Source organism: Panthera tigris, chromosome D4 (assembly GCF_018350195.1).
Source record: "Panthera tigris isolate Pti1 chromosome D4, P.tigris_Pti1_mat1.1, whole genome shotgun sequence".
Lineage (NCBI taxonomy): Eukaryota > Metazoa > Chordata > Mammalia > Carnivora > Felidae > Panthera > Panthera tigris.
Genome location: NC_056672.1, coordinates 22,345,224 through 22,373,222, shown reverse-complemented (window position 1 = coordinate 22,373,222; position 27,999 = coordinate 22,345,224). Strand labels below are relative to the sequence as shown.

At 35.6% G+C, this 27,999-nt stretch overlaps 1 long non-coding RNA gene across 1 annotated transcript in view; it reads left to right on the top strand.

Annotated features, from left to right (window-relative positions):
• The window catches only part of LOC122232926, a 220,474-nt gene that overhangs the window by 174,713 nt on the left and 17,762 nt on the right, over window positions 1-27,999 (top strand). The window contains exon 4 of the long non-coding RNA XR_006210305.1: window positions 20,728-20,855. This is a non-coding gene — a long non-coding RNA (uncharacterized LOC122232926). The remainder of the gene's footprint in view (window positions 1-20,727; window positions 20,856-27,999) is intronic.

Genomic DNA, 27,999 nt, shown 5'->3' with positions numbered 1-27,999 from the left:
CATCAGTGTTTACTGATGTCAATATTTTTACATGCATGAGGGCTTCACAGAAAAGAAGTGAAAACTCAAAAAATCAGTTAGATTTGGGAGTGTATGTACCATTTTAACAAAGGACAATAAACAGGGGAGAGGTGAGTAGACAAAGAAGAGGGTTTGGGCCTCTAAGGCCAATGAATTGTAGGAAAGTGACTGGGAAACATATAAGGGGGACCAGGAAGTAAATGAGAATATATGAGGGGAAAATATATGTAAGATCAGGGTTATTCTGATAAGATTTGTTTGTGCAGACTTATCTCAGCATTGACTCCTCATCTCTAATGGTAAGAGGGCTCTCCTCTTCCTGGTACAGGGAGGACACCTTTCTTACAGGAAGTTCGTACCCTGCTTTTTTGGCAGAGGGCAGAAAGTTCTTCCTATGCCTGCTGTTTCTCACTTGTCTCCAGCCTAAAATAATCAATGTGCCCAAGTTGGCATATTTGGGGTGACATATTCTGATCTCCTTCAGTGGAATTGAGAAATTTTTCATACATTTAAGAACTGTTTTAATGTCTTGTCTGTTTAATTTTCTGTATAATTCTCCAGTGTATTATTAATCATTTTATTTCTTTATTTAGTTTTTTAAGTTTATTTATCTTGAGATAGAACACGTGTACAAGCAGAGGAGGGGTAAAGAAAGAGGGAGAGAGAGAGTCCCAAGCAGGCTCTGTGCTGCTAGCACAGAGCCTGGACGCGGGGCTTGAACTCACAAACTGTGAGATCATGACCTGAGCCGAAATCAAGAGTTGGAGGTTTAACCGGCTGAGCCACCCAGGCACCCCATAACTAATCATTTTCTTATGGAATTGTAAATGCTCAAGTTATGTTAAAGAAATTAGAAATTAGGCCTTTGTGAAATGAGACTCAAATATTTCTCTCAACCTGTTGTCCCCTTTTGATACAATTCATGTATTTTTTGCCTAGGAGATAATTTTTAAAAAACCTTTTTGATGAGTCAAATTTATTAATTTCTGCATCTAGGGTTTCTAAGCTTTGTATCTTACCTAGAGAGATCTTCCAAAATTATATAGAAAAACAGTTCTCCCATAATTTCATGTAGTACTTTCTTACAAGATTGGTGTTTGAATCCTTGATCAATCTGAAAGTTATTTTTTTTATGTAGGTGCGAGGTAGGAATCCAGGAGGCAAACCATGTATCTCAAAACAGTTTATTGAGTAGTCCATCTTTTGTTCATTGAAAGAAAATACCACATTTATCTTATATTAGGTTATTTTTAGGTTCAATCCTGGACTTTCTATTCTATTTGGATGATCTGTCTACTCACATATCAGTATTGCTGAGTAGTATAATTTTATAATGAGGTTTAGTGTAGGCTAGTGAAATTTTCCCTTCATGACTCCTTCAGACTTTTCCTGGATTTTCTTGTTTGTTAATGTTTTCATATGAATATCAGATTCAGTTTGCCTGGTGAAAAATAAACTGTTGGTATTCTTAGAGGGAGTTCCATTGAATACAGATCAACACGGGAAACTGACATCTTCTTTATATGTATTCAAGAACATGATTCTATACATCTGTATTTTTGTGATTCCTTTGTACCATTTTATTTATTTTTTTAAGTTTATTTATTTGTTTTGAAAGAGAAAGCACACATGTGTGCACAAGTCAGGAAGGGCAGAAAGAAAGGGAGAGACAGAATCCCAAATAGGCTCTGTGCCATCAGTGCAGATCCCAATGCTGGGCTCGAACTCACGAATTGTAAGAAAATGACCTGAACTGCAATCAAGAGTCGGATGTTTAACTGACTGAGCCACCCAGGAGCCTATCCTTAGTACCATTTTGCAGATTTCTCTCTATGGATTTCCTATGCAGTTCTTGTTAAATTCATTTTCTAGTCTAGGTATTTTATCTTTTTGGATGCTATTGATTTTTCTTCCATTATGTCTGCTAACTTGTATTTATATATGAAAACTTTTGATTTTTATATATTATTTTTTACCTAGTGAAATTTGTAATTTATCTTGCTATTTGAAATAGCTTTTCACATGATTGTTTTTGGAGTTTCTAGTTAATAATAGCAATAATGAATAGTTAACAATTCATTCAAATAGGGATAAATCTTACTTTCATTTTTCCTGTAACCTCATTTTTTGAATCTTTCTTCTAGAACAATATTAAACATAAATGCATAAGAAGACATTTTGTTTTGCTCTTTTCCTATCAAATACATATGCACATAGACACACATACATGGAAGTACCATATATTTTGTTTTAAAAATTTCTTATGAAGAATCATTAAAATTTGTAATGTTTTTTCAGCAATTATGTAGTTTAGTATGAATCGTTCTATTCATGAAGTAGAAAAGAAATATGGTGAATTATATGAACAGATTCATATTAAACTATTTTTATAACCTTTGAAGAAAGCATAGTATCATGGTTTATTATTATAGAAAATTCTCCTGTATTCTGTTTGCTAATGTTTTTGTGACACTTGCATCAATAACTGTAAAGGAGTTGGTTTGTAGGTTCCTTTTTTGTGGGTTCAATCTTTGTCAAGGTTTGGTACTGTTGTTACACTTGTTTCATACAAATTATTTGAATGCTTTCCTTTTTAAATCTTTTTATCTGGAATAGTTGACATAGTAGTGGGGGTATCTGTTTCTTAATAAATAAGTCGTGGGGATGTAATGTACAGTATGGTGATTATAGTTAGTAATACTATATTGTGTATTTGAAAGTAGCTAAAAGAATAGATCTTAAAAGTTCTTATCACAAGAAAAGTATTTGTAACTATGTGTGTTGATAGATGTTAAATAAACATTGTGATGGTCATTTTGCAATATATACAAATATCAAATCATTATGCTGTATATCTCAAACTGATATAATGTTATATATCAATTATATCTCAAAAAGAAAAGTTTGTTAGAACTTGATGAAAGCACCTGGGCCAGTTACTTTTTTTTGAAGTAACTCTTAGACTTTCTCCCTTTTTTTCTATTTAATTGTTATGTTCTAAATATTCTTCCTATTTCACTTTGATTTCTTCTTGGACTCAAATTGTTCCTGGAATTTTATTTTGATTTTATTTTCTGTCTTTTCCTCCTCTGTTTACTGTAGTTTTTGCTTTCTGATAGTGGCTGTGTGTTATTTGGTGCAAATATTTTTGTAATTTTTAGATCTTCCCTGTGAATTGTACCCTTTCAATAATATTTACCCTAAATTTAACCTTGTCTGGATTTTTCCCCCATGTAAATACCCAATAAGCCTTTGCTGAGTTATTTTATTTTCAACCTGTCTGAGATGCTTCCTCTAGGTGTGTGTATCACACATAGCTTGTGCCCTACATCACATTCCCTGGGCTCACCTTTTACTCCAGCTGTGGCTGCAGCTGGCTCTGTGTGTGGATCTGACAGCCTCTCACCTCCTCCGGGACGTGAAGCTAAGTATCTGTGCATACCTGCTCAGCCACTATCATCAGCAAAAATTCATGACTAATGGAGGACAGCAGACCATGAATAAATATCCTCCTTTTCCCTGTTTTGGAGAGACAGTTGGTATATTCACATGGCTATACAGAGGTCCTAGTGGTAATCCGTTCCATGACACAACACACCCTTTTCCCCCCGATTCACCTTTCCCAGCCCTCCAGCCCTGATCCTTGGGATTACTTCTCCAAATTAACTATCTGTATCAGCCCCTTTTTCAGGGGAGCCCAGATTAGGACATTATGTCTTTTCAATTTGCAGGGAATTAAATGCTGCTTTGCACTCCTCTTTTAACATACTCTTATACTGTACTATATGTATAAAACATACGGTATATTTATTGATCTAAGAGATATATTTGTTCTTAATTCTGTTTTATTGCTCCTATATTCTCTCTTTCTTGACAAGATTTGTGCTTCTGTGTATATATGTTTCCAGATGTAATATTTTTGCTTTAGTAATTCCTTTTTTATGTTATGAACTATAGAGGAAGTCATCAAGAGGTCATGAACAGTGGTTGAGCCTCAAGCTAGATCTGGGCAAGCTGGCAATTGGAGTCTCCTCACCCCTCCCCTGTCTCTGGATGCATGCCCTGCCCACCATTCCGGCAGCCAGAGCCACTGCTTTCAGGGTCACGGCGTTGGGAGAGCAATGTGTCCCTGAGAACATCTGAACCCTGTTAGGGCCCCTGTATATAAATTTTGAAGATTCTGGTGGTAGGTGTAGAAATCTACTGGTCTCTTGGCTGCCCGAGTGAGATAAGCCTTGGAAGTTCCCTCGCTTGTTAAAACTGCCACCTTCCCGTCTGCAGTGACCTGCCCCTGTCTTCAATCTCTCCTGGCCTCTGTGTCCAGTTTGTGAACCAACAACTGTATTTATTAATTCCTTTCTATAAGAATGCTGGAATTAGTACAATTTAAAATTTTCCATTTTTATCTCTGTGTTGCCACTCAATTTTTCTTGTTGAATATATTATTTTTATTAATGTTATCTGATTCCTTTAAATACATTTATACCACTGTTATTTAATCTATTGTATCTGAATATCTTTTGATACTTGGTGATAAGAGTTGAAGAAATCTGCCCACATTGACTGCCTCTCATCTTCCCTTCTATCAGCTTTATTAGTGAGGATTATACAGTTATATTCTCTTTTGTAACGATAGTCTCCACGTTATTTTAATCTTAATTTTATGATAAAATGGATCCAATACTTAGCATTCATTCTTGTGCCATAGGTTTTCTGTTCATTTTCTGGAATTTCTGTAGAAAACTCTTGGGAACTATGTTTTTTCATTTTAAAAAATTAATTTTCTCTTACCTTTATATTTGGGCCACAGTTTGTCTGGTTATGTATTATGTCATACTTTCTTCAGTCTTTGTAGGCATTGCTTTATAGTTTCCACATATTAAGACTTGCTCTGGCAAAAAAGTCTGAGGCCTGCCTAAATTTTTACTTCTTTTTTGATGACTTGACTTTTTTTTGTTGTTGCTGTTGGTCAAGCAAAGGATTCTTTATCTTTGAACTCCCAGCAATTTTATTAGATTATGTCTTTCTATTGGTTGCTATAGATTAATATTTCCTTAGGCATTAATTTATGACTAAATTCTTTCATTTATGAAACTTTTTCTTTAAGTATTTTTCTTCTATTATTTTGCTCCTCTTTCTTGGAGATACCAGTTAACCTTATGCTGGATATTATTTGCTTATCTCTCTATAACATTATCTCTCTAATGTTTTATTTTCATTTCATTCTCTTCACTTGCCTCAGTCATGTTTTCTCTGTCCTTTGCTATGTTTTAAGCAATGGCTATTATTCTTGAGCTACTTCCAAATGGCTTTTTGTGGTTGTCATTGTGCAGTTATTTCACTTGCTTCTTCCACTTATTTTTGGATCTATGCAAGTTCAAATTTTCACTTTTTGTTGTCTTGCCATAGTTTCTCCAAACTCTTATAGATCTCCTTTGTGCTAGATTTGAAGAACTATTCAAAAATTTAAAACTCATAAACAAAATCCATGATCACAAGATTTAAGTGAGTGTTTTCCATCTGTTTTTCCCCATGTGTGTTTTCTGCTTTTATTTTTTTGCCTTGTAATATTTCTAGGTAGATCCTATATGGTACCTTTCTACCATACTCTTTGATTGAGTTTATAGGAGATTTCTTTATGGAAAAGGCTAGGGTCTTGTACCAGTTTACTGGTATCCTAATTATTATGCAGAGAATGAATATGTACAACTGACAGTTTTTTGTTAAAAAATATGTACTTTACACTTTCACTCCACATTCATTCTGGATCCTAAGGGTCTTCCTCTATCTGTCTTTCTTCTTCACAAAAACTAGCATTTAGTATTTATTTTAGAGAGGGTATACAGGAGATAAACTCTTATAATCTTTGTACACATAGAGTCTTTATTTCACTTCTACTCTTAAAAGATAGTATAGGTGGGTATAAAATTCTAAATTATCAGGCATTTTCCTCAAATATTTGAAAGACATTATTTTATCTTTATTGGCTGTCTCATAGATGAATTTATCTACTTTGATTATACAGGGTCTTTTCTGTTGGTTTTAACATTTTATAGTCCTTCTAGATGTTTTCCAGTTTTGCTGTGGCATTAGCTAAGAATAGGTTTGTATTTATCTTGCTTGAAATTTGGAATATCTTTTGGTTAAAAGATTTGTGTTTTTCTCTACTCTTGGAAAATTCTCAGCTCTCCTTTGTAGATGCTGATTTTCAGTCATTTCCTTTTTTATCTTTTTTTCTGAAATTCTTATACGATGTGTATTGGAACCTGAAGATTATCCTTTATGTTCCCTAGCTGACTTTTCACATTTTTAAATTCTTTTTATCTCCTTTCTCTGTGCTCTAAATGAATTGATCACCTTTATAGCCCAGTTCTCTGTGCCTATGTCTGGTCTAGTATAAAATCCACTTCATGGATTTTTGTTGTATTTCTTCTTGTATTTCTTTGTTGTAAAACTTCTTGTTTTATTTTTTCTTTGTTTTTTTTATTTGATATTTATATACTTATATTCCCTGTTAATGAATATAAGTACCCTTTAAAAATCTTTATCATTTTTCCTTAAAACTAATCCTATCTTAAGTGTGTTTATAACTCTAATTGTTATTTTTGTTTTCTGGCTTTCTTAGCATTGCTTCACATGTTTTGAGTTTTGATTGAAAGGGTCATTTTGGATTGGTGTTTCTTATCTCTTCTGTTCCAACTCTTTCATTCCTATGGGTTTAGTGCTTGCCTTTCAGGACTGCACTCTGTAAGCGAGTCTCATTATTTATTGTGTGGCTCCTGCTTCAAAGCAATATTGCAGAACTGACAGACCCATTCCCTGAGCCAGTGGACAACTTGGCTTAATTTTTGGTTGAGAGACTGCCTGTGTTTTTTGCTGCCACTCGACATTAAGTGACTAAAAGTGGGCCTTTAGACCAAGGTTTCTCACTGTTGAGGCTTGGCACTCAGTAATGCATTATTTATATACTGGCACTATTGACATTTTTCCCCAAACAATTGTTTGTTGTGTGGGGGGCGGGGAGGCTCTTTGTGTGTGTATTAATTGTAGAATGTTTTACAGAATACCTGGTATCTCTATATTAGATATGAGTAGCATCTTTACATCTCCTGTCCTGACAATCAGAATGTTTTCTGGCATGGGGCGCCTGGGTGGCTCAGTTGGTTGAGCGTTAGAATTCGGCTTAGGTCATGATCTCGCGGTTCGTGGGTTTGGGCCCTGCATCGGGCTGTGTGCCGACAGCTCAGAGCCTGGAGCCTGCTTCCAATTCTGTGTTTCCCTCTCTCTCTGCCCCTCCCCGACACGCACTCTGTCTCTCTCTGCCTCTCAAAAATAAAGAAAACTAATAAAAAAAAATTAAAAAAAAAGAATGTTTCCTGGCATTACCAAATGTTCCCTGGGTGATGGAACGGGGAGAGCAAAAGTACCTGCAGTGTAGAACCACTGCCACAGGAATATATTTCAGTCCTTCATCCAAAAAGAGAGAGAGCTTCACCAAAGCCTCTTGATCCAAGTAATAAGCCTGGTTTCCTGTCTCTTCTTCCCTGTGGGCTGTCACTGTCTTTTTCAAACTTAGAGGTCTACAGCTCATGGTTTTAGCTGAGCTGACCACTTTGTATTTTTCTTCCTTCTCATCCAAGAGATATTTGTCTTGATTTGGGAGATAAATTTTTTATGTATTTCTATTTTCTATTTTTATCTTTATGTGTAATTGCTTATTCTCTGGATCAGAGAGGTTGCATTCAAGTCAGAACTAAGGTAGCTATCTTTACTGGAAGACTTCACCATTTTTATTTTTATAGGGTGATTATACTTGGACTCCCACTAAGTCACCCACAAACAACACATACAGCAAAAGAGGAGCAAGTAAAAAGCTAGCATTATATTGTTAGGTTATGATGCTCCTCTGTTCACCATTATCAGTTTCTCCTTCTGCACTCGACCTTTCCTTTCGGTACCTGAATAAATCCTGGCTTACCAGGTAAACCTTTGGTAAACCAGGATTTTTCTGGTTTACCAAAATCTCATGTAATCTGTCTCCTGCCTACTCTCCAACACCATCTGTAATCCTTCAGTTAGCCACAATGGACTTCTTTTTGTTTTTCACCTAGTCAAGCTCTTTCCATTTTTAAAAAACAACTTACCTACATATTTATCTTTTATTTTCCAAAGGAAATTGTACAACTTTTCCATTGATTGCTTTCGACAAAGGCTGAGTTTACATATGAGAAGATGATGGGGAGGAGATTAACTAAAAAAAGCAACCCAAAGACTATTTCTAGAAAAGCTACAAGCTCATTTCGTTTTAGAACACTGTGGTGTTTTTTCCATATCTTTGCTAAATTTGTTTCTGTTGGTCATTTAAATATCAGCTTAAATAACACCTTCAGCAGAGGCCTTCTGTGGCTAACCAATCAAAAATATCTACTCAGTTGTTTTCTTGCATTGCCCCATATTACATATTAGTTTTCTCTTTCTCTAAGCTTCCATTCTCCATTAGTCTTTTACTTTTTGTGTTTGCTTAGTGTCCATTTCTGTCTACTGTAATGTAAGCCCCTTGAGAGCGAAGACCTTCTAGTTTTTGTTCAAGTCTGTATCTTCAGTGCCAAGAATAAACCTAATACATAGGGATCAATATTAAATATTTACTGAATAATAATAATTGCAAAAAAATGATGTGTACGCACACTGTTTACTTGTTCCCTTAATAAAAGTCATCCTAAAAGAAGACATGAAACATTACCCTCTTATTCTCATTCTCCAAAACTTTTGGAATAATTTCTTTATAAATTTATTAAATGTATCAATACATTTTGTCACATCTTAGACCCATTTTCATGAGGAAATGCATAAGCATTCTCTGGTGCAGAATGTCTCATATGATAAGTATTATTTAAGAGACGGGTGTACACAGGCTGAAGAAGATGCCTTCAGTAGTTGATGCTGAATACTGGCTCTTTTCTTTGGAACTTTCTCAAGCATCAGGTATTGAGTGTTCAGGACGCTACATGTTATAGAGTATGTTTGGACTTAAAGTTCTGTTGCATTCTTCTTTATTATTCTAAAAAGGTATAAATTGTTCTTAGGAGCTAGTCTGAAAATATTCATATGTTTATTAAGGAGTAAGTTAGATCATGTCACTGGTTTATGTTCCACATACTTTTGTGGTGTTTTTACAAAGAAATGGCTTTAGAGAAGAAAGGTACGGGAGCCTGTGAAAAGGTTGCACAGCCAAGAAGATAGATCTGTATTTCAATTTATTTATGTGGACAGTGATATTAATAACACCTAATCTCTTCTGACGTTAGATGATGACTGTGATGATGTATAAGTGTTTTGAACACATCATGGTAAAAATGCAAGTTATTACTATTAGCTACCACAAAACGATCACAGTGATATTAAATTACCTTTAGGCTATTCAATAAAGGCTATAATTCCACGAGTGGGATTTCTTTTCTGCCTCTTGTGAAATGATATCATTGTTTTGAAGAGCTAAGGGAGCCAAAACCCTCAATATTCTCAGAGTGTATTGGACATCATTCAGTGGGCCAGCACTTGAGAATGGCAACTACTTGATGACCATCAGTAGTACCTTCGTCTTTATTCCTTTGAATGGTAAATTCTGTTCCCCCTTTATCGTTTAGCTTTAAGAATGCTGACTGTCACTTTGTTTTTTTCTATTCTTCTTTCTGTCAGTGTGTATTGAATCTAAACTCATTGCCAAGAGTTTTGAGTGAGTGCTGATGTGCTTAGGTTTGGTTTTCAAATTCAGACAATAATCACGATTACACGGGGTTATTGATGAAAGTGTTAGAGGGTATAATAAGTGCAGGAAGCTATCCAGATATAGACTGTACCCTCAACATTGTTCTTATGTGATGTAGAAGTGTTTTAGAGAAAGGAAATCTTGGAGCCCTGTGTCTGAGGATTACATTTTTTAGATATATTTTTTTTAAATTGGGACACCTGGATGGTTTAGTTTGTTGGGCGACCGACTTCGGCTCAGGTCATGATCTCACGGTTTGTGGGTTCGAGCCCCGCATCAGGCTCTGTACTGACAGCTCAGAGCCTGGAGCCTGCTTTGCATTCTGTGTCTCCCCCTCTCTCTGCCCCTCCCCTGCTCACGCTCTGTGTCTCTCTGTCTCTCAATAATAAATAAACGTTAAAATTTTTTTTTTAAATTTATTTATCTATTTTGAGAGTGTCAGAGACAGCATGAGTGGGGGAGGGGCAGAGAGAGGGAGACAGAGAATCCCGAGCAGGTTCCACACTGTCAGTGAGGAAGCTGATGCAAGGCTTGAATCCATGAAACTGTGAGGTCATGATCTGAGCTGAAACCAAGAGTTGGATGCTTAACTGACTGAGCCACCCAGGCACCCCCATTTTTTGTTTTAAAAGCCAGTGATACAGCCATACAACTCCAGAACACACTAGTTACTTCCGAAAATGCCTGGAAAATGGTGAAAAGGACAAGTTTTAAGGTAAAAAGATGATACTGATAAAGTGAATTTCTGTCTCTCTCTCTCTCTTTTTTTTGTTCTGTGCCAGTATACATGTTTAAAGACACACATGCAATTAACAAGGATAAGCTCAAGATGAAATTTTTTTTTCTAAAAATGTTCTTTGAAGAGGTCTAGATAGTAAAAATGGAACAAATTATCATTCAATAAGGCAAATTTACTCAGCATCAATAGTGTTTTAGTTTAAGAAGATATTTTGATAATTTTAACAAAGGAAATTTATGTGTCATTAAGAAACTAATTTTTATTACACATAGTAATTATTCTGTGCCTTTACTGACACAGCACATTGCTATCTTCCCATAATCTCTGAATAGATTTTGACATTTGTCATGGCATATGATAAGCTATATGAGAAGTGCTTTTTTTAATTTTTAAATGTTTTAATTTATTTTTGAGAGAGAGAGAAAGAGCAGGGAAAGGGCATAGAGAGGGCAGAGAGAGGGGGAGGCAGAGGATTGGAAGCAGGCTCTGCACTGACAGTAGAGAGCCAGCTCCGAGCTGACAGTAGGGATGCCGGGCTCAAACTCATGAACTGTGAGATCATGACCTAAGCCAAAGTAGGATGCTTAGCTGACTGAGCCACCCAGGTACCCCAAGAAGTGTGGTTTTTTTTTTAAATGTACAATTCAGTGGTTTATTACTGTGTTCATAGAGTTGTGCAACCATCACCACCATCTAATTGTAGAACATTTATATCATGGCCATATGAAACCCCTTCATAATAACTCACCATTCCCTCCATCCCCCAGCTTCTGACAGCTACTAATCTGCTTTCTTTCCCTATGGATTTACCTATTCTGGCAATTTAATAAAAATTGAATCATAACAGTATATGGCCTTTTCTAATTGGTTTCTTTCACTTAGCATAATGTGTTTAGTATTCATTTTTGAAACATTGATAGCATATATCAATATCTCAGTCCTTTTCATGGCTTAATAATATTCCATTGTATGGATATAATTTATTATCAGTAATGCTGCTATGAATTTGTGTACAGGTTTTTGTGTGGACATATGTTTTCAATCTCTTGGGTATGTACCTAGGAATAGAATTCATGGGTCATATAGAAGCACTATGTTTAGCTTTTTGAAGGACTGCCAAACTGTTTTCCAAAGTAGTTGCATCATTTTACAAGAACAGTATATAAGGTTTCCAATTTTCCTACATCCTTGCTGTCGTGGCACTTGTTATGATTTGCCTTTTTTATTTTAGCAATCCTAGTGGATGTGAAGTGGTATCTCCTAGTTTTGATTTGCATTTTCATGATAACTAATGGTGTTGAGCATTCCTAGGGGGAATATCTCCCTTGGGGAAATATTTATTTAAGTCCTTTGCTTGGGGTATTCATCTTTTAATGGTTGATTTGTGAGTCCTTTATATAATCTGCATTCAAGACATCTATCAGGTGTAGATTTGTAAATATTGTCTCTCTGAGGATTGTCTCTTTATTCCTTTGATAGTGGGCTTTTTAAAAATTGAAGTATAATTGACATATATTAGTTTTAGTCACATAACATAATGATTCAATATTTGTAAATATGGTGAAATGATCACTACAATTAGTCTGTTGATAGGGTGTTTGTGCACAAAGAATTTAATTTTAATAAAGTATAATTTGTTTTATTTTTTTCCTGTGTTGCTTGTGCTTTTGGTGTCATTTTAAAGCCATGCCAAATCCAAGTTAAAGAGATTTATTCTGAAGATTTCAGCTTAGAATTTTATAGTTTTAGCAATTCTGTTTAAGTCTATGAACAATTTCAAGTTAATATTTGCATATTTTGTGAGGTAAAGGTCTAAATTCATTCTTTTGCATGAGAATATCATTATTTCAGCACCATTTCCTTCCTTCCCCAACCAACATTGTGTTGACCTGGCACCCTTGCCAAAAATCAGCTGATCATAAATGTAAGGAATTATTTCAGAACTCTCAAGTCTGTTTCATTGATATGTATGTCTTTCCTTATGTGGGTACCATGTTGTCTTGATTACTGTAGCTTCATAATAAAAATTTCCCCAATGTAATATATTGAGATATAAAAGACATGTAACATTATGTAAGTTTAGAGTATACAGTGTGATAGTTTGATACATGTATATATTGCAAAATAATTACTACAATAAGGTTAGTTAACACACCATCACTTCACATAATTACCGTTTTCTTTTGTTGTGAGAACATCTAAGATGTAGTCTCTTAGCAACTTCCAAGTATGTAGTGCAGCATTGTTAATTATAGTCATCATGCTTTACATTAGATCCTCCAGAACTTATTTGTGTACAACTGGAAGTTTGTGCTCTCTGGCCAACATTTCTTCATTTTCCCTAACCCCCAGACCCTGGCAACTACGATTCTACTCTGTTTCTATGAGTTTGGCTTTTTTAGATTCGTACAGTATTTGTCTTTCTCTGTTTAATCACAGAGTGTAATGCCCTCAAATTCCATCAGTGTTGTTGGGAATGGCAGAATTTCTTTCTTTTTTGTGTCTGAATAATATCCCACTGTAAAAATATGCATTTTTACACTGTAAAAATAGAAACTTAAGTTGTTTCCATGTCTTGGCTATTGTGAATAATGTTGCATTAAACGTGGGAGCACAGATATCTCTGAGATAGTGATTGCATTTCTTTCTTTCAGAAATATACCCAGAAGTGGGATTGCTGGATCATTAGAAGTTTTGTTTTTAGTTTTTTTTGAGAAACCTCTTTGCTGTTTTCCATGGTGACTGTACCAGTTCACATTCCCACTAGCAGCACACTAGGGTTTCCTTTTATCTACATCCTTTCCAGCATTTGTTATCTTTTGTCTTCTTGATAATGGTCATTCTAACAGGTGTAAGGTGATAACTCATGGTTTTGATTTTCATTTCCACAATGATTAGTGATGTTGAGCATCTTTCTGGGTACCTGTCAGCCATTTGTATGTCTGCAGGTCTTTTGCCCATTTTAAAATTGGATTATATTTTTTTGTGCTGTTAAATTTTATGAGTTCCTTATATATTTTGGATATTAACCTCTTACCATATATATGGGTTATAAATATCCCATCCCATAGGGATTTGATCTATTTCATTTGATATCATCCTACTTATTTTTTTATTTTTATTTTATTTATTTATTTTTGCTTTTGGTGTCATATACAAAATATCATTTCCAAGACTAGCGTCAAAGAGCTTTTTCTCTATGTTTTCTTTGAGGAGTTTTATATTCAGGTCTTAAGTCTTTGATCTGTTTTGAGTTAACTTTTGTGAGTGCCATAAGACTGGGGTCCAGTTTTATTCTTTTACATGTTGATATCCAGTTTCCCCAGCATGGTTCATTGAAAAGACTGTCTTCTCTCAATTGAGTATTCTTGGCTTCTTTGTTAAATATTAGTTGACATGATCTGCATAGTTTTATTTCTGGGTTCTCAGTTTTGTTCCACTGAGTTATGTGACTGTTTTTATCTTAGTACCGTACTGTTTTATTACTATAGTTTTGGATTATAGTTTGAAATCAGGAGTGTGATGCCTCCAGCTTTGTTCTTTCTCAAGAGTGCTGTATTTGGGATATTTTTTTGTTCTGTACAAATTTTAGGATTTTTTTTTATTTCTGTGAAAAATTGGACTTTTGATAGGCATTGCCTTGAATCTATAGATGGCTTTGGGTAGTATGGACATTTAAAAAATCTTAATTTTTCCAATCCATGAACACAGGATATCATTCCATTTGTTTCTGTCTTCTTCAATTTATTTCATCAATACCTTATAATTTTTACTGTACATACGTTTTGTCTTTTTGGTTAAATTTATTTCTAAGTATTTTATTGTTTTTGATACTATTGTAAATTGGATCATTTCCTTATTTTTCTTCCAGATAGTTTGTTCCTAGTGCATGAAATGCAATTGATTTTTGTATGCTTATTTTGTATTCTGCATCTTTACAGAATTCATTTATTAGTTCTAACTTTTTTTTTCTTGGTTGAATCATTAAGGTTTGCTGTGTATACAAGCATGCCATCATCAAACAGAGACAATTTTACTTTTTCCTTTCCAATTTGGATGTCCTTTTTTTTTTTTTTTCTTGTCTAATTACTCTGGCTTGGATTTCTATTACTATATTGAATAGGAATGGTGAGAGTGGGCACCCTTGTCTTGTTCTTGGTTTTAGAGGAAAAGCTTTCAGCTTTTCACTGAGTATTATGCTAGCAGTAGTTTGTCATTTGTAGCTTTATTATGTTGAGGTATGTTTCTTCTATACCCATTTTGTTGAGCTTTTATTATGAAAGGATTTGGATTTTTTCAGAGGTTTCCCCTGCATGTATTGAGAGGGTCATATGAATTTCATCTTTTATTCTAATAATGTGGTATATCAGGTTTATTGATTTGCACATGTTCAACTATTCTTGCATCCCAGGAATAAATCTCAACTTGTTCATGATGTTTGATCCTTTTAATATGCTGCCAAATTTGAGTTTTTTGAGAATTTTTGCATCACTGCTAACTGGAGCTATTGACTCCAGTTTTCTTCTCCTGTAGTGTCTTTATCTGGCTTTGGTATCATGGTAATGCTGGCCTTATAAAATGAGTTTGGAAGTGTTTCCTCCTCTTTGATTTTTTGGAAGAGTTTGAGAATGATTTGTATTAATTCTTCTTTAAATGTTTGGTAGAATTCTCCACTGAAGTCATCTAATCATGGGCTTTTATTTGTTGGGAGGTTTTTGATTACTGATTCAATCTCCTTAATTGTTATTGGTCTGTTCAGATTTTTCTTCCTGATTTAATCTTGGTAGCTTGTATGATTCTAGGAATTTATTAATTTTCTTCTAGGTTGTCCCATTTAACATGCAGAGTAACGTTTTATAATTCTTTATATTTCTCTGATGTCAGTTTTAATGTTGCGTCTTTCATTTATAATTTTGTTTTTTTGAATCCTTTTTATTCTTGATTAGTCTAGCTAACAGCGTGTGAATTTTGCTTATCTTTTTAATAAACTAGCTTAGTTTTGTTGATTTTCTTTCTGGTCTCTGTTTCATTTATTTCTGCTCTAGTGTTTATTATTTTCTTCTTTATGCTAACTTTGGGCTTAGTTTGTTCTTTTCTAATTCCTTGAGCTATAAAGTTTGGTTGTTTATTTGAGATCTTTTATTTTTCTTAATTTTTGGTATTTATTGCTATAAACTTTTCTCTTACAACTGCTTTTGCTTCATTCTGTAAATTTTAGTGTTATGTTTTCATTTTCATTTGTTTCAAGATTCTTTTTTATTTCTCTTTTGATTTCTTCTTTGACCCATTGGTTATTCAGGCATGTGATGTTTAGTTTCCATGTATTTGCAAATTTTCTGGTTTTTTTTTTTTCCTGTTACAGATTTCTAGTTTCGTATTTAGTGTAGTAAAAAAAATACTCAATATGATTTCAATCTTAAATTTACTGATTCTTGTTGCCTTCTGTTCTGTTAATATTTCCTTTAAATATTTTTATGCTTCAATGTTGGGTGCATATATATTTACAATTGTTATGTCCTCTTGATTAATTGACCCTTTTATCATAATATAGTTACATTTTTAGTCTCTTGTAACAAATTTGGCTGAAGGTTTCTTTATATGAAATATGTGGAGCCATTGTTATGCATATTCACTCTCTTTTGGTTACCATTTGCATGGGATATATTGTTGGATCTTGTTGGTCTTTTGGGTTTTTTGTTTTTTAGTCTATCCAGCTACTTTGTCTTCTGATTGAAAAATTTAATCCATTTACTTTAATTTTTCATAGGTAAAATATTACTAACTTTTGATAGGTAGAAAATTACTATTTTGTTAAAATTACTATTGTTATATTGTTATTTATTTAGTTCCTTGGTTCTTTTCTTCCTCTTTTGGTACCTTCCTTTGTGATTTTTTTTCTTTTTTTCATAGTGGTATGCTTTAACTTTTCATTTTATCTTTTGTATATCTACTATAGGTTTGTTCTTTTTGGTTACCATGAGGCTTACATATAACATCTTACAGATATAACAATCTGTGTTAAGCCTATAACACTTTATATTTAATCTCATACAAAAATCTACTTCTCCTTCCCCCACATTGATGTCATATTTTATATTTTTTATATATTATTTATCCATTACCAAATTATTGTAGCTGTAGTTTTTTTTTAATATTGCTTTTTTAACTTTTATACTAGAAATAAAAGTGCTTTACACACACTATTACAGTGGATTTCACTGTATATTTCCTTTTACCGATGAGCCTTATACTTTCATATATTTTCATGTTTTTACTTAGTGTTCTTTCACTTCAACTTGAAAAACCCCTTTAGCATTTCTTGTATGACAGGATGAGTGGTAAAAAAAAAACAAACAAAAAACAAAAACAAAAACTCCCATAGCTTTTTGCTTTATCCTTCCTTCTTTCCTTCCTTCCTTTGTCTGGAAATGTCTTTATCTCCCCTTCATTTCTGAAGGACATTTTTGCCAGGAATAGTATTCTGGGTGGTAGTTTTTTATATACCTGTCATTTACAATGTAAATAACAGAAATATTAGTAATCATGCATTTTGGGTGAAACTAAAACTGAGAGATGTGCTTTTAGATCTGCCTCTACTGTCGAAGAGTGAACTCTCTAAGATTCAGTTTCCCCACCTGTGTATAATAAGTGTGGTAGAAATAAATCGTCCACAAGATGCTTACTAGATCTAAAGTCTTATAAATCCTGGAACAACGCACATAGAGGCTGATGCACAGATTTCACACATGCCTTATACTCACAGTGTGGGAGCCCATAGATCCAAGGATTCACTACTATTTTAATGGCCTCTGACATAGTATTGTTTGATTGCAGTAAGAAGACAGGAGAGGCAGGTGTCTGGGAAAAAAAAGAAGCACTATATTATCTGATGCACTTGACAAGGTTGAAAATACAGTAGTTTTCAGAGGACATTAATAGCTCTGCAAGAATTCATGGAATGAACCTAGTGTGAAGTTGATAGAAATGTAAGCAAATTTTTAAATGTTAGGCAATTAATAACCCTAGGAAAAACAAAGAGTTGTTGTAAGAGAGCAAATGTAATGGTAGTATACTATTTGGTTAATAATAAACATTATTTATGAAGTAGTAATTATGTAAATAGTAAATATTAATTTTAGCAAAGGTAAATGTAACTATATCTGTAGAAAGGAGGGGAGTGAGGGTGGTAGTATAAAATAATTAATATATCTATTATAACAGGAAAAAAATGATCTTAACATTTGTACAGAGCTAGATATAGCATTTCGATCATAATAATTGACAATATAGAGATAAACATCAAGAGAAACAGCTGAAGCATAAAAAAGGGGAGTCTCTGGGAATAAGAACTATAGTAGAAGGGATGGGCAGGGACTAGCTGATTTTCACTGTAAACTTGAGGAACTCTAACTTTCTAAACTTCCTATAGTTGCTTTTTATTGTAAGCCTTGTAGAACAATCTGGCTTCATAAATTAAAAAATATATGTAAAAAATTTATCATAAATAATGCACATTTATTTCTACCATCTTACAATTTGAATTTTTGGTGTAACCATTATCATCATCATCATCAACTTCTGTTTAACAACTTACAGACATAAAAGTTTTCCACATTTATCATCTCCATTCATTTTCATTAATCTGTGAGTTGGGTAGAACATAGTTCAATATCTCTCTATTTTACCAATAAATAAATATAGATAATGTGACTTGCCCAAAGTTAAATAATTAGTGATAAGCCAGTAAATAGCCAATGATAAGCCCCAAATTTAGAACTTCTATTTTCCAAACTTGGCAATAGTATCTTTCCTTCATAACTATGTTCTTTCAAAATCTTTCACTGGTAATATAGAAATTAATATTTGTATTTTAATTTACATTGGAAAAGTATAAGAAGAACTTGGCATAGAGCACTCATGCTAGGACCTCAAAATGTTATCCAGTTCTAATGGGTAAAAAAAGCATTTTTTATTTTTCTTATGTCTTTTTTTCCCTCCTTCTCCTTTATTCTCCAAAAATTCTTGCCACAACAGCACACTGGCAATTGATATAATCAATTTTCTAAAAAGTCACTTTAGAGAACTTCATTATTTCTATTAATACTACTACTATTAATAACAATAATAATCATGTTGTGCCCTTCTCTAGCACCTCTCATCCAGGGATCTCAGAATGCTTTTCAAACATTAATTAAAAATCCTCTTGTTATCCCTGTGAGTTCCTAGGGCAAGGAGAGAGGAGGAAATCGTATCTGCTCTGACATTAATTAAGCTCTCCCTTGGCTTGCAAACTAGGTAAATAGCTTTTCTTCCCCCCATTAACAAACAAGCCGGCTCTCCATGATGATTATCACAGATGTTCACAAGTGAGAGGAGAAATTACTTCTGCTGGGCACTGAGAGGGACTGACATACTTGCCAGACTTGGCTGCTGAGGTTTTGCTTTCTAACAGTGGTTTTCCAGACCTGGGCAATCAGCAGCATGGCGTTAGGAGCTTTGAAAACACACCTGTATCTGGGCCATTTACACTCCTTCCCACAGTTCTTTTACAGTTAAGAATTAGGGCTCAGGAATCTGAATTTTCTAAACTTTCCTTACACAGTTTAAGAACAATCATTTTAAGTGGCATGTTCATTAGTAATTTCTTTCAAATATTGAAAGTGTCTTTTTCTGTGTTTTGCTTTCTTGGTTAATAGTTTGGGATATGTATGTCTAGACCAGAGTTTCTCAAAATATGATCCTTGGAATTTTTTTTTTTTAGTTTAAAATGCCTAGGAAACTTGTTAATGATACAGATGTATTGGAATACATAATTCTTATACACATTTATATTTCGGGGAGATAAAATTTGTTTCTACCTCAAAGAAAAATGTACAATGCTATAACAAAGGGTATGAAGATACAGGACCCTTGGACCTATGGGCCCCCAAACCTGTGTATATAAGGCATGTGTGGATACTATGTGTCAGCTTCTATGTACCTTATTCCAGGATTCTTAGGACTTTAGTGCTAGTAAGCATTTGGGGACAGTTTGTTCTTACCCTACTTATACAAAAGTGGGCAAACTGAGTCTCAGTTCACTGTAGGAGTTCATACTCTACAGATCACCACACAGCCCGTGGGTAGCAGAGGCAGACCTGAAAGCATGTCTCCCAACTCAGCATCCAGGGTTCCAGGACTCATTACCAGAAGGACATAGATCACCTCAGTGTAAACTTGTCTCTTGTTTGTTACTCTAACTCCCTTGTTTTTAACAATGTAAGTTGTACATCCTTCCTTCCCTGCCTTCCTTCCCTACTTTGTGTCTCTTTGTTCTTATCCTCTGACTTCTGCACATGTCTGGTGGCATGACAGGGACCAGGTGATGGACAAGGAGTCTGAAGTGGCTATTCAGAGGAGTAGAAATAATTTGAGTATACCATAAAAGACTGTTTGAAAAAAAAATCATAGCACTTAGTCTACATTTTATGTCCAAGAGTCTATAAACCTTTCAGAGACCCTTCCTTCCAGAATATTCCCTGGGACAGTTTGGTTAACTCCACTGTTATAGGAGGAGACACAGGGTCAGTCATTCATTTCTTAGATACTCTATGTCATTAATGAGTCTGGAAACGGAGATCCTAGGGGATCCTTTCACCCCATGGATGATTGGTCGCCTGTTTTAGTGGCCTGTGGTCCTTCTGTACTGGATGATGGTGAGTGGCAGGGGACTTTGGATGTGTGAGTAGGGAACACCCTAATTTGCGTTCCCTAGGCAAGGAAGAGGAGAAAAGGAAAAAGTGTTAATTAATTGAGGAACCACAATGAGAGTTAATTGTCTTTCTTATCACTTTTCATCCTTGCAAGAATATTGCGGGCAAGTTTTATTAGTCAGATTTTATAGATTAGGAAAGCAAGACTCAGAGAATTAGGTACCTTGCAGAGTTATGAGTAAAATTGAGTCTTACACATCTTTATGCTTTTCGTGCTTTCTTAATACCTGGAAGGATGCTTGCTCACAAAACAAAGACATGTGTCTCTTACTTCAGAGTCCACACTCTCCCCATGTACCTCAGTGCCTGCCCACACAGAATTTTCTTGGGGTTTTGGTTGAAGTAAATAGAACTTTTTCTTTTTTATCCATTTGCATTAGCACTAGTAGCAGTGAATCGTTCAGAAAAGAGAATGCAATCATGAGTGTTTTTTTCATCTATTCCAGAATAAAAAACAAGCAAAGCCAAGTACTCTAGCAGAGCCCTGTGGCCTAATGTCCTAAGCTTAGGTCTACAACTCAGAAGCTCATGGATTTCTAGTCCCTGCCAGACCACTGCTTTTGGTAAATAGAGGGTGAGTCATTTAATCATTCTGTGCCATCCTTCCTCCTCCTGCAGAGCAGGGTAATTAGTGTTTGTCACCCATCTATGTCAAAGGGTGTGGTAAGGGTAACCTCATAATTATGAGGTTCTGGGCAAATATAAAAAACCCAAATGGTGGTAATATTGCCATTCATCCCAGGTTGGAGATTGGCTTGTTGGGCTGGAGAATTTGCAACCCAGCAAATGCTTGCCACTTGGTGGTTTACAAGTCTGGAATGTTAGAGCTGGAAGAAATTCCAGAGATTACCTAATATGAACCCCGCAGTTTGCAGTTGGGAAACAACCCTACAGTGGTGCAGGGATTTTATCAAATCACACAGTGAACTTGAGACAAACAGGGATTAGAACCCAAGTCCCCTGACTCTTGCCTAGGACTTTAACTGTCCTGCTGCTTTTGGGGAGGATCCTGACCCCCTTCTGGAGAGAGTGGCTACAGTCGAAAGCAGTCCTGGGATACAACTGCCGGAGGCTGCCTTTCAGGTCGGACACACACCATTCACTTTCAGCTGAAAACCTCATTCAAATATGACAGGGCGAGCCAGGCAAACCAGATGGGTAATTGCCTGGAGTGTGTAGGGAGATGGTGGAGAGTGTGGTTCACTGAGTACCCAAGGAGGTTTGGCACACTATCATTTCCAGCCATCCAGAATGTGAACGGCTAAACCCCAGTGGTCTGATGCTGTCAGATTAGTTTTACTTAACAGAGACATGCCTCTGAGCCAAGCTGTGCTCTGTACTGTCTTATGCATAAACTTGCAGAGATGAAATTTAGTTGGGGAAGTTGGAAAGACAGATGTTAGAGAAACTGTATAAGTAGTTGTACCATTACCTTTGTGAGAAAATCATTAAATCCCATTTTTTTCCTTCACATTTTTCCTCCTATACGTATTTATTTAGCGTCTACTATGCTCTAGATACTCTAGGCTCTAGATGCAATAGTAAAAAAGATACACAAGGGTCTTGACTTAAAGAGAGCTGATAGATGAAAAAAAGAAAGTAAGTAATAGCAAAGAATGGGCAAGAGAGTTTCACATAGCAATCAATGCTATGAAAGAAGCTAACGCAGGTGCCTCTGTGAAGATGGGAGTTTCAGCTGTAGTAAGGTCCAGCCACACAGAGATCTGCAGAGATGAGAACAAGTACAAGGGCCTTGAGGCAGAGAGAATTGGGTGAGTTTGAGGAATAAAAACAAATCTATTAGGGCTGAAGTATAATGAGATAGGGAGAGAGTGGTAGGTCCTGAAGCTAGAAATGTGAGTCATATCATCTTGGCAACAGGAAGGACTTTGGGTTTTATTCTAAGCACAAAGGGAAATAAATCATGGGTTTTAAGTGTGTGTATGTGTGTGTGTGTGTGTGTGTGTGTGTGTGTGTGTGTGTGTGTATGTGAGTGTGTATATGTTGGGATATGTTGTGTCACATAAGAAAATTGATTTTTTGAAAACTTCAACAATGGAAATGACCCCTCTTGTAGAGTAGAGCAATCATGCAGGTGATAATGATTGCAACTGGAAGTGGCTGTTGCAGGGGAGATAAAAAGGAGCAGGTAGATTTAAAATGTCTTTTGGAGTTGAATCTGAAGTAACTGGTTTAGGGATTGCATGCGAGAGAGGAGAATGAAGGGAAGAGAGGAACTGAAATGATGATAAATGTTGTACCTGTGCAACAGGTGGTTGGTTGAGATATTAGCAGGGAAGGAGTTCAAAAGTGCACATTGGGGAGAGAATCAAGGGAATCAAGGTTCTGTTTGGCCATATTGGGATTAATAAGACGATTAGATATTTGAGTGGAAATGTCAATCATAGAATTACAGTTAATTACAGATTAGAGTTTCGAGCTCAGTGGAGAGGTCTGTGATGGAGACACAAATTCGATAGTCTCCACAAATGGTATTAAAATAATGGGAATACATAAGCTCACCAAGGAAAGCACTGGAGATTAAGAACAGTGGAGCCTTGGAGGAGCCCTGGCCACTCCAGCTTCTCAGTTTTGACTGAAGGGAAGGGCCAGAAAAAAAGAGACTGAGCAAAGTGATTCGGATGTAAGGAGGAAAAACAGCAAAATGTGGAATCACAAAAATTAAGGATGTGTTTTAAGAGGGATCGAGTGGCTGATGGTGTTTAATCTTTCCAAGAATTTGAATAAGATAAAGAATTATAACTGGCAAGTAAATTTGGAAACATGGTGGATTTCAGTGATGATTCCTAATAACCTTGACAAAAATAATCCATAATGTGGGAAAGATAATGAGCTAAGGAGAGATGGCATGGCAGGAAGTGAAGACTGGGCCATAAATAAGCCATTCAAGAACTTTTGCTATGAAAAGGAGCAGAAAAGTACTCCAGAAACTGGAAGTAGACCATGGGGTCAGTGGAGATTGTATGTGGTCAGTAGAAATGGATGATAATGTGACATCATGAAGAATGTGTATGCGTTGATGGGAATGATTCAGTAGAGAGGGAGAAATTGATTACCAGGAACTGAATGGATACCCTGAGCAGTAGAGAAAGAATGGGGTCTAGACACAAGTATAGGGGTATGTAGGAAGGCATACTTCATCCGTTATAATGGAAGGACAGCCAGAGACTACAGGAAAAGAACCAGGGAAGGCAGTGGACTTAGTGGTGGTAAGATAAGGCAGTTTCTTTTAGATGCTTCCTTTTTCTCAAATATGAGGCAATATCATTAGCTGAGAGTATGTGTGTATATGTGTCTTTGGGGAATAGTGGTGCTAGAGGTTCAAGGCGAGAGAAAATATTAAAAGTCCATTTTGGTAAGTAGGTAGGCAAATATATCCTGGAAGAATATTTGAATTATTGAGAGACCCTTTGATTCTCTGGTTATTATTTTCAAATAGTTTTGACTTTGATTTTCAAATTTAGACCTGACAGTGTGGTTGCATTTCTTTTCCCTAGTAACATTTGACTTAATGGAAAAGAGCATAGAATAGGTACATAGTTGGATTTAACCAAGGTGAGGATTTATCCAGAGGAACATGATCAAAGAAAAGTGGGGCAAGAGAGTTGAGTGAGTAACTCGTGAGTGATTATAATGATAATCCATGGGTTTTAAACAGTGTATGGAAGACAGTACCAACCCGAGAAGTGATAGATTATGGAAAAGTGAAGTGTCACTGGATTTGGATATATTAGGGATGCATGGTACAATGAAAGCATATATAATAATATAATACAATATAATATATATCTAATAGAAATTTTGAAGGTGGTGCATTTATTTGATGAAAAGGGAAGGGATGTGATCAGGTGAGTGGTAAAGTGGGGTGCAAGAAAAGACCACAGTGAGGGAGGGGGTGATGAAGTTGAAGGGTTAAGTTATTGGACACTTTAACCAACACAGTCATGGTGGCTCCAGGAATGGCAGCTGGAGTAAAGTACATTAAAAAAAAAAAAAAACAAAACAGAACACCTTAGGTGTTGCTTCTTTCCACGAATAATGTAGAAAGATCAGCATATAGGTAGAGAGCAGCAAACAAACAAGAACAACAAAAGAATGACAGCAGTGAGAGTTATTGGGTAGTAAAAGCTGGGAGCACAAATATCAAGGGAGCACTGACACAGAGATATAGTAAAAGTGATCTGCATCATATCAATGCATGGTCTTATTAAATAATGGTCAACTTATTTTTAGTACATTCAGATAAATTTGAAAGTTGGAATTCTGTACCTAAAGAGGATTCCCCACCATTAAGAATTTTAGCAAATGTCATTTCTAGAAGATGTCCTTGAATCATAATTTGCCAGAAAGTGATAACAGACATCCTAATTTCCCAAGCCATAAATGTCTTTAATGCAATAAACTCCAAAATTAATGAGTTTGTTAAAATATGTAGTATAATTATTTCAGGTAGTACACCTACTTTCTGTTGATACAAGGCAGTATTTTCCCCAGTTTAAATACTGACATGAGGCAGTATTTCCCCAAGATCAGTCTCTATGTAATATACAATGTATTGTTTCTTGATAACAGTGTTGACCTACCTCTGATTAAAGTTGATACCGTAGAAATAGGTCAGTGATTGCATGTAATGAATACTGTCTTCTGTACTATATAGTCAACATATCTGCTTCTCAACCAAAGTATGAAAGTGAATTCTATTTAATGCAGTATTTTACTTGACTAGAAAGCTGCTTAGCATGTCAGTCTCATAAAAATCCAATCTCTTTGCAATAAGGAGCAGCTCTCCAATATTGTAACAGCTACAGGGGGACAATAAAGGATGGTACAATTATATTTTCTTACCGGGGGTGACCTCTAGTGTGAAACGATGGCATTTTAGCATTCCTTGGGGTTTGAATTAACAGTGCTTTACCAATTATGGCAAATTTGCTCACTGCCACCATCACAGGTAATTTGTCTTGGTGGTGTTTTCTTGAGCCGTTGTTTGATTTTTGAAGTCGAGAAGTCTATCTGCATCTTTTATTTCTTTTACATTACTTATTTCAAGCCCCCCACCTAGAGGTCTTTACAATTTTATTTTTATAGGTGAGAGATCTATCCCACGTTGCTTATGTTGGCCTATTTGACTTTACTCTCAGCTCACAAGGACCACATTTCAATAGATACCTCTTCATAGGTGTCCTTCCTGGGCCACTTCTTAAGTTATTGCCTCTCACTTCCAAACCCATCCTTTTATAACTCTGTATCTCTGTGTTGCAGGGCCTGGAACTCCGCACACCACAGTTCTGCTTGGCCAGCTGCTTCCCTAGTAGGCGCTGTCAGTAGGGACATTAGAGGTTCCGGATGAGGAAGCAGGGATTTGCTCCTCCCCCTCTACTTCCTGTTCTTACAATGTCTCCCCAGCGATGCGGCTCCTCCCTGGCAGCAGTTCCTTCCTGTAGGTGCAACTGAATTCATTTGCAGCGTGTTTTAACACCACCTGAACAGTGTCCCTATTTTCAGAATCTAAGTTTCCCCTGAGGAGGTTCTTCTTTTAAGTTTGTAAACTTTGATACTTTGAATCTCTTCCTTTTGTTTCTCCCAGGCCCCAGAGACAGTAGCTGCCTCCTACAATCACATCTTTAATACCTTGGAATTCTCTTCTTTCTTTCTTTAGTTATCTAGTTTCAACTTTATACCTAATCAAAATTCTTTATATTATATTCTCTCTGTTAAAATAACTGGTATGGTTCCTAGTTCCGTATTAGATCGGGACCTGACTGCTACTCTGCCTCTGCCTTCCATTTCCTAATACACATGAAGTAAAAACCACACATTTACTAATAGTCTCCAGTCCTTGCTTTCAAGTTAATTATTATTTTCAATATAAGAGGCAGTATGTCTTTTTAGATAAGAATAGAGGCTGTTTGTTGATTAGGTAGATCTGGGTTCAATTCTGTTCAGCTGTTTGAACCTCTCTGAGTCTCAGTTTCTTTATGTGTAAAGGAGGAAGATTGTCTACCTCCAAGGACTGTTGAAGGGATTTCAGGATAAGACATAAAAAACACTTAGCACAGTGTCTGGCACAAGAAAAACATTCATAAGTGATAGCTATGAAAGTTTTACAAATTCTTTTCTGAATAATATTAAAGGGACTATACTCCTCAAATAAAATGAGGCAAAAAAAACCCCTAAATAAACATGTAGATAAACAAAACAAAAAAATAAAACAATAGTCCCTAGCCCCAGCAAGATATGTGTTTTTTTATGAATCAATTTTAGGTTACTGATTGAATTTAAAGTAATGTTTACCTCATGCCCCTTTCCCTTCCTCCACAGTGAAAAAAAGGGAAGGTGGAAAAATGAAGAATGAGTTAAAATTAACTTCAGGTCCACAATTTCTCTGTTTTTACACATAACACAGTCACTTACTCAGTAGTTTTTTTTTTTTTTGTATACAGAATGCTAATCTTCTATTTTATTAATTAATTTAGCAGTTATATATTGAACACCTAAAATGAGGGAGGTTGGAAGGATTTTTTACTGAATCTTTTGGGAGATAAAGAAAAAAAGGAGATTCAGAGAATCTGTTTCCAGGTTTCTACCTATTCTGGGGAGACAGGGCAAGAGCTAAATGTGAAATAAGGTAGAAAATTATAATACCTGTAAGAGAGATATAATCTGACTATAGTTAAGAGTTTGAATATGGAAGCATTTCTTCTAGCGAGAAGGTTAGGGATGGCTTTGTGGACAAGATACCATTTGAGCTGGGTCTTCCAATGTAGGTAGAATCCAATGTAAGATTGGGAAGGGCAGGGGAGAACCAAAGCATGAAAGAATTAAATAGATAAAGTGTTTGGCTAGAGAACTGCATGTAGTTCCTTTTGACTATTGTTAATGGTGCACACAATTAAAGTGTTGGATCGTTAGTGTGGGGCTGGCCACAGAGGGTCTTTGACTTCAGGTTAAAGAACATAGACATTAATACAAAATCATTAAGAGGGCTTCAAAATGTTTTTAGGACAAAAGAGAAAAATCAGGACTATTTTAAGGAAAGGCAGTCTGACAGTATTGGAGAAATTTGGTTGGTGTCTGGTATCTAGAGCCATTTGGATAATATTGCAATGGGCTGGGCAAGGGGACAGAAAACTTCCCTTTGGTGGTAGGAAGGGACAGGAGACACAGATAGGACATAAGTGTATTGAATTTACAGAACCTGTCCACTGGGTGAATATAAACAGTTGGGGAAAGGAGGAAACCAAACACCTATGGAAATTTTGAACTGGGTTTAGCCATAGGGATAGTAGTTACCTTGGCAGAAATAGAGATTGTGGAGGAGGAACAGAAGATGTGACGCTTTCAGGGGGAAGTTGGGATTGATGAAGTTAAAGTGTCTGTAAGACATTCAGGAAGAATCATCTTATATGCAGACAGGGAGGGAAGTCAGTGTTTAAGATGCAAATTTGTGTCACTGAAATACAAATGGTAGGTCTATTGTATAATTAGATGAGATTGATGAAAGAGCAAACAGAAGAGAGGCAAGGACTGATCCATGTACACCTGCATCTAGAGCAGGTATTGGCAAATTATGGCCTGTAGGCCAAATCTGGCCTATTGCTTATTTGTGTAAATAAAGTTTTATTGGAACACAGCCATGTTTGTTCATTTGCATATTGCCAGTGACTGCTTTTGTACTATAAAGACAGAGTCCAGGA